The sequence below is a fragment of the Pteropus vampyrus genome, unplaced genomic scaffold (assembly GCF_000151845.1).
Source record: "Pteropus vampyrus isolate Shadow unplaced genomic scaffold, Pvam_2.0 Scaffold243, whole genome shotgun sequence".
Classification (NCBI taxonomy): domain Eukaryota; kingdom Metazoa; phylum Chordata; class Mammalia; order Chiroptera; family Pteropodidae; genus Pteropus; species Pteropus vampyrus.
In genome coordinates this window covers 267,596-275,779 of record NW_011889024.1, presented here as the reverse complement: position 1 = coordinate 275,779, position 8,184 = coordinate 267,596, and positions in this window count along the sequence as shown.

The window sequence follows — 8,184 nt, the reverse complement described above, 5'->3', positions numbered from 1 at the left end:
TGTTTTTTGCCCCTGAAGGTTCACAAACCTTTCTACGGTCTGGTTGGATGGAGAAATGAATTGCAAAGGCAAAGACCATTGGCAACTTCATTTTAGAGATTCATATCTGGGATATGAACCAGTGAGTGGATGGAAGAGACCCTCGAAGGGAATCTCTGTCTTTATTAAAACGAAGTGGAATCATCCACCCAACATTCTCTGACTTCATGTAGCACTGTGGTTGATGGATTCCACGCTTGGGATTCCTCACATTGTCACTTCCACAGTGCGTGACACTATTCCCTGCCTGGCTTCTGACTAAAACAATTACCGAGGGGCCGTATTGCGCTAAATCGGTGGCTTTCAAGCCAGAGTGATCCTCCATCCCAAGGGACATTTGGAAATGTCTGGAGACATTTGCGCTTGTCACAGCAGGGTGGGGTGGGGGACATAGGGGACTATTGGCATCTGGTGGCCAGTGAGCATTATAGTGTTTACCAAACTTCATTTATCACGTTCATTGTTTTTTCCAAATTCACATACCATCTGAATTATTTTTCATGTAACAGTTTTTTCCCCAAAATGGAACTCACTTTGAAAAAAGATTAAATATGTTTATTTTAAGGAGAAGCTTTATATGACTATCATAAAAGAACAACCATTTTAACTTTCATAAATGTCAAGTCGTGAAGGTAAGTTCAGTGAAGACACAACAACATTATTAAATTACAAGTCGATAGCTGGTGGCTGCTGTCTTTGGAATAAAATGAGAGATTAGCAAGTTTTAGAGAAGTATTAAAGAAAGAGAAGCACCAAACTGAGACTCTGTCCTTTGTTAAATAAAATGGGCTGATGGATTAGAAAGAGAAAAGCTTTCTCATCCTGTGGTTGGTTTTTAAGTCTATGTCGTACATTCATTTCATACTGAAAACCAGCGTCTGTGTTGGTTAAGACTCCTATAAGTACAAGCCTCACATTTTAGAAAACGCCGAACTATCGTATTCCTCAGGTATGTGCTCTCTTGCTTGGATTCTTGCTGTTCTGTGAGGTTTGCCACGGATCTGAAGAGCTGCTCCAGAGCCTTTTGTGGGGCATCGATTTCACAATGGTCCATCCAGATAACAGCTGCCCAGAAGCAAGACCCTTCCTCTGAATCCAAGAAAATCAGAGACATCTTGGATTGCAAAATAAAAGCTGAGAGTCTGTTATTGCCGGCCAATGACAAATGCCTTGATGGAGTTTTATCATGCATTCCCACCCATTAAAAAGGCCATCTAAAACGTACTTATAACCCTTTTTGTAGAATTAAAGGACTCTGCTTTGGAATGCTTATTAGAGTAATTATTCTGGGTCACGGTATTCTAAAGAGAAGGACTAAATTCTTTGATGTTAACTGTTGCACAGAGAATGTTCCAGTGCATGACGATGAGTCAGTGTCATCTACGTTTGGATCTATATTGTTATATTGTGAACCAACTTACGGCTAACGTCATCTTTGTGAAATGCAGTGTACACTGCAGGGGGCTATTTGCTCACCGGAAAACCTGCAGCAATATAAGTTATGCTGCATCCTGGCTACCTTGGAAAAAGGGTGGAACATTGCAACAGGCACTGGAGGCTTCTGAGTTCCCACTTGCTGCCCGGTGTCCTAAGCCAGCGTCTCTTAGTCCGGGAGACTGACATTGCGAGAATTTCTCCCCTCAGGGAAAACCAGTTAATGTTTCGCGTTGAAAGGGAGCTATGCTTCATTATGAAAACAGTCTGGGCTTGGCTGAATTTTCTCTCTTTCTCTGGAATTGGTTTCTCTACCTGTAATTATCTTCAAGCACCACCATAAAACCCTCCAATCTTTACCTCGTGTTGCTCTTGCTTTGGGGGCACTGGTTCTGGACCCATCCCACTTTCCACCAAGCCATAATTAGTAGAATTATATTTAATAATCCCCCCTCCTTCTGAAGGGAGTCGAGGTGACATCGACCAAGCACAGCAGCAGATAATGAGGGCTACAGAGGTTCCCCCTGAATTGTATCATCACAGTCCAGCAAGCAATGTGCCTGCCACTGTCAGCTGGCATTAGCCTCAACGGCCCAGCAGCCTCTGCTTCGGTGACAGCTAGAAACAAGGGAGAAACGCACACTACCCACATGTTTTTCTCCTCCCTTTGACTAAAAAAGCCAGGTACTGAAAAGAACACACATAGTGCTGGTCTGTTCTGCAGCTGCAAGGTTTTTCTCAGTGTGGAGCAAGGCGTTTCCAAATTTCCTCGAACACAGGATCAGGTGTTACGTTATTGAATTATTTTACCGGTGGGATTCAGACCCGATAAAATATATGAGGTCGTAGAGTAAGATGAACTAGACGAGATCTCACTCACCTGAGAGTTTCTTATTTCACTCAATATTAACCATCGTGTGTGTTGCTCTCGTTGCTTATTAGAATCTATTTTCGTAGGAAATCAACAGTATGAAATAATTTCCTCAACAGTAAAAATTTATATACGTGACAACATAAATACTTTATTTCCCAGTTCTTAATGGCAAAGGAAAACATATTCTAGCTACTTGTTTTTTACTGTTTGTTCTAAAAGGATCCTAAATAAAACGGTCTTCCTTTTAGATTTAGAGGATGTCCCATCTGACATAAGCTTGGATAAAAGAAAAGCATTTATGTGTAATCTCTGGTAGATAGTGAAACTGGTTCTTATATAGAGTCATAAATTTTACTGCGGGAAGGGGCCTTAAAGAACATTTAGTTCGACCCCTTGTGGGTGGTAAATGGAGGTAACAGCATGATACCTTCAAGATTGAAGTTAAAGCTACTTTCTGAGGAGGAAGTTAGGAAAAATAAAACAAGCAAAACATGTAATGAATGTAATCCATCATTTCTAGAAGCCGTTGACCAAAAGAGACCATCGATAAATGGGCAGTCGAAGACCAGTCCCAAATTTGAATTCTGGGGACGTGGTAGTATATAAGTTGTCCATGGCGTGGAATGGTAAAACCTAACACACTGTACTGTGCCTGGGTTACAGGCCAGGGAAATAGAGGACGTGGGCAGCCGGCAGCAGAGATAAAGAGGAGTTGAAAAGTTTCTCCCTCTTCTCAAGGGAACTTCACCTGGGGCGACAAGCAGGAAGGTCGCAGCTGTCTCACATAAATATTTTATGGGAATAGTTTTTGTTCTCAGTGAAAATCCAGAAAAGGTAACCATGTGTGGACTGGTGAGGTCATCCATAAATTGAAGCAGTAGAAGTGAAAGCTTGGAGCTTGGGGGTTGCTACGAAATGGTCACCCCTGAGACTTTGCAGCCATTGTGCAGAAGGCACTGAGTTTCCTGTGGAGCAGTAATGCAAGCCTGAGCCTGCTTTATCCGATTTTATCCTCGTGTATGCGGCTGGGTGGCCCCAAGTGACATTTAGGGTACAAGGGAAAATCTGTACATGAGCTTCCTTTGAGGGGTTGAGAAATGACTTTGCCACATTGTGAACGTTAGTCTTGTACTGGTTTTGGTCTCCAGATCAGATGTACATAGTGTTCCGTAGCAGTTAAGGAACAGAGAGTCTATAGGATATGGAGTACAGCTTGGGGTCAAAAAGGATAGCGACCTAGAACGAGTTGTTTAGAACACGATTTTTGCGAATTCCCAGGTCAGGGACCTGCCTGAGCAGGGCGAGAAATTCTGCAGAGCTTGTGTAAGAGCAGATTTTCAGAATGTGCTAATAACAGTCGTGGGAAGCAAAATGTGTAGTATTTGGGAAGATGGGCGGAGGGAGGTGCCTGATGTGTGTTACGTAAATCGTCGTTTTGGGCTTAGCTGGAAGTGTGAATGAAACATGTGGAAATTATAAAAAGAGACAGAACTGGAAAGGGGCTTACAGTGGATCCTTCCAATCCTTTAAAAGGATTGGACAAAAGATGGAAGCGGGTGGTGGTGGGGAAGTGGGGGGATGATGAACCTCTCTGTTTGTGCTGAGCGGGTGTGAGGCTTTTGGACCTGAGGACCCACGTCCCACGATGCTGGGAGTTCTCGAAGACGTGACTGTGAAACACGCTATCGGTGACCTTGGAGGAGGTGTGCCAAAAAAGAGGGAAGATATGCCAGCTTTAAAAAGTGAGACTGTGTGGGTCCAGAAAGCATCAACTGATTACTTAATTTTAACTGCCAAACAGTTTTCGAGATGAACGTGCGAAAGGGTGCATGAGTCCCTGGAAAAGAAGCCATGTTAAACTTAACTGTGGGTATCTTTTGATAGAATTAATAGACTTAAGTTAAATGCTACAGGCAAATCATTATTTAGGGGTTTTCAGGCCACCTCAGGAAGAATACTGAGAGTGGGCTGTAACCAGGAGAGTAAAGAATTTTGCCTCAAGGATGAGGACTAGTGGATTAGTGTCACTACAGAGGCAGTTATTTAGTGGCATTCTTTAAGATTCTCTTCCTAGTTTTTTTTTTTTAATAGTTTGGATTAATACATAAAATCTATGCAATATATTTTATTTTACCTATTTTACAAATATCTTAAAAATGAGACAACAAAAACTTACTGCATGATGGATTCAAAAACCAAGATAGAATTATGGGTCTAAATTCATAAGGTTTCCTAATGGAATATAATGAAAGTATTGAACTTAAAAGGAAAAAAAAGAGGCAAAGGAACAGGAGAGGGAAAAAAATGGCTTCGTATCAATGTATTACCAAACCAAACCCAACAAACCAAAGAAAACCTGACATTTTCTTCGATGGTCAGTTAAATGCAAGCCAGCCAGCCTCGTGTTGTGGCTCCTACATATGGACCCGTGAAGGGTCACCTAAGACCACTGGTTGAACCGCCTCTAGTGTATTGTGTTTAGTTCTCAGCACTGCATTTTTACATGGAGATCACACAAATGCTAGTGGACTGCGTGCAAGGGAAAGCGAGAGGGGGAAGCTCACGTCGGCGAAGAATGACGTGTTTGCTCAGTCTCTACCAGTGTGACTTGGTGGATAAGTTAGGGACAGGTTTCAGTCATCATCACAACAAGCACAGAGAGTGCCTGGTACATGCCACGGACAGGCATATAACAGCAATACATATTGTCTGATGGCCAAGGAAAGAGTCTGGTTGGGGAGACTGACAGGTAGGCCAGCAATAAAGTACACAGGGCCCCATGGAAGGGGGCAGCATTGGGAAGAGATTAATCCTTGGGTACATTCTAGATGGGCAACAGTAATGAACCAGGTAGAGAGAGAGAGAGAGAGAGAGGGGAATGGTTCCCGTGTAGAGAAAGGACTGTGGGTAAACATAGCGGCATAGTAGCTGTGTGTGCTCTTGGAGTGGAAAGTACAATGATATGGCTGGAGTGGGGGAGAATGTCATGAGCTAATGCTAGGAAGAGACCAGGGCCACTATTGGCCAGACTAAGGGGGTTAACTTTATTCTTCAGGGATGGAGAACTAATGAAGGGCTTTCGGTAGATGACATGATTAATGATGTAATTTAAGATGATCACTCTGCCTTCAGTTTGGAAGATGGATTGGAAATAACGGGTCAAGGAGACCAGTAAAATGACTGGTGCATAACTTTTCCAGGTGCAAAGTTATGAGGGCCTCATCTCACATGGTAGCGGCAGAGGTGGAAAGGTGGGGTCAGATTCTAGAGTTGTCGAGGAATTAGCATCAACAGAACTTTGACTAAGGTGGAGGGAGGAAGAAGGAGGAGTTCAGTTTGATTACCAGAATTCTTACCAGTGTGACTTGGTGGACAATAATTTGATAAGAGAGGAAATTTAGGGGGAGTAGCAAGTTTGAAGAATACATGTGGTCTGAGTTTTCTTGGGAAGATGCCCATTGATGCCCATTCGCAGTTAGATACTTGGGTCTTGAATCTTAGCAGAGGCCTGTGACACAGCTCCAAGTGTGGAGACAGGACTATATAGGGCAGGGGTCCACAACCCCTGGGCCCCGGACCAGTACAGGTCCATGGCCTGTTAGGAACAGGGCCATATAGCAGGAGGTGAGCAGCGGGCGAGCCAGAGAAGCTTCATTTATATTTGCAGCCGCTCCCCAGCCCTAGCATCCCTGCCTCAGCTCCGCCTTGGATTATCAGGCACTGGATTCTCATAGGAGCCCTGGTCCCTGGTGCCAAAAAGGTTGGGGACCGCTGCTGTATAGTAAGCTGATTGAAGACAGGGCCACATTTCACAAATTCACACATCCCTTTGCATTCTTCACAGTGCTTAGCAAATTACCCACACAACATATAGTAAGTAGATAGTTCATAAATATTCAGGTTGAATCTGAATAGGCTACAAGGGATTTCGCTTCATTATAATTAGCAGTAAAACCACGCTCTACGCTGAAAAAAGTCAATAGTGCATAAATCTTAAGTTTTGTCTTTGCTCTCAACAGACTGCACCTTATTTTATTAGCGGACTCAGGTGGTGTCTTCCTTATGCCCCAGCAGGCGTCCACGGAAAATAGAGAGGAAAGAACAGCTCGGTGGCCCAGGGTGCTGGCGCCGGCCAGCACCAACACGCCGCTCGACTTTGTAGAGATGTAGAAATTAGGCTGACTTCCTCTCGGTCTCCCCCCACCCCTTTCCTCCTTCTTTTCTTTCATTGATTTACAGGGAAAAACATTTCCATCGTTTGGGAACCTAATACACCTGAGTTGGCCAATTCCTTAACTTGGACCTCTTACATGAATGTTTGAATATGTACTGAAGGAATCTGAAGGGTCTGGGTCAATTTCAGGAGAGGTTAACAGGCAGGCTTTGATATAGTACAAGTTAGGGAGGAGCCTCAGTTTCTTTATCTGTAAACAGATTAACTATGCCTATTTCCAGCAATGAGGATGAACTGAAGTGAAACTTTGACTGTGCTTATCACCAAGATAACACAGAATAAACACTTAGTAAATAACACCTGTTCTGTTATTGTGAGGGGCTGTGAAAGAATTCACTTCCTTTGCAGGTTTACATGAGGGGGCAGAAGGATCTGGCATACTCCATGCAGGCTGCGGGAGTCAGATCTGCAAAAGCAAGTTCCCACAATGGGTTTTGGATCTCACATTGGGACTCCTTCGTGCAACACCTCCAGTGGCTTTTCCATTGTCTACTTAATCTCCGTGAGCTGTCTATCATCTGAGGCGTCAGGGCGCACCCGTCTGTGGCTTACTGTGACAAACTTGAGCTTTGGTTTTAGACAGGCTCTTATTTAAATATGACTCTGGCACAAGGATTTGACCTCGGTCCTCATTTAAATTACCTGAGCCTCTCTATTGTCCTTGGTAAAATGGGATTATGATATTTGCCTTGCAGGTGTATGAAGGGCTTAGAGATGACGGAAGTAAAGTCGTAAGTGCTGCTCAAAAAATGACAGCGATTATCCTGCTAAATTGCTTTTGCTCTTCCCTGTCTTTCCTCACCCTGGCGCCTCTTCTCACATCTGAAAACTAGATCATTTCATTTTACCTCAAATCCACACCGTCCCCTTCTCTACTTTTTAAGCATTCCTAATTTTAAAAATTGAACTCCAGTAACCTTGAAGATTTCTACCCAGACCAATATCAAATATAAACACAACATAATAATCAAGTGATATTCTTAGGTTTTAACATAACCAGTACTGTGATTTCACAGTTTTTCTTTTGACTTGATTTTAATGGGTGTACTTCCTTATGTCAGATACCCATATTAGATACGAAAACGGGGAGTGTAAAATACTGAATTTAGAGAAAGCAATCATGGACAAGAAGACAACAGAGGATCAATTATTCTATGCCTCTTCGGCTTGACTTTTCAGGATAGTAGGTGTTCCTTCGACTTGGTAAGTATTAATATTTAGTGATTCCACTGCACATTTGATCTCTCTCAGAATCCTGTCCAGAATATACCTTAAGCGAATACCTTATTGGCAAGACTGGTGTATGTTACAGAATACCTGAGCTGTGACAAGTATATCTTAATTTTAAAAGCTTCAAATGGTTTCTTTTGATAACTAGAGAAGGCATGAATTCAGTTTGGAATTGGACGTCTGAACTCTCTTATACAGTCTTTTCAATTAACGAGGGACTGACCAGTGTTGATTAAGGAAGGCGTAGGTTTGTTTCTCTCTGAGAGGTCCTGCTACTCCAACTTCGCCTCTAACTTTGACCGCATCCGGCTGCTGCTTCGGTTCTTTCCTGCCTTCTCTCCCCATTTATCCAATTTTAGAAGGAGTTATAAAC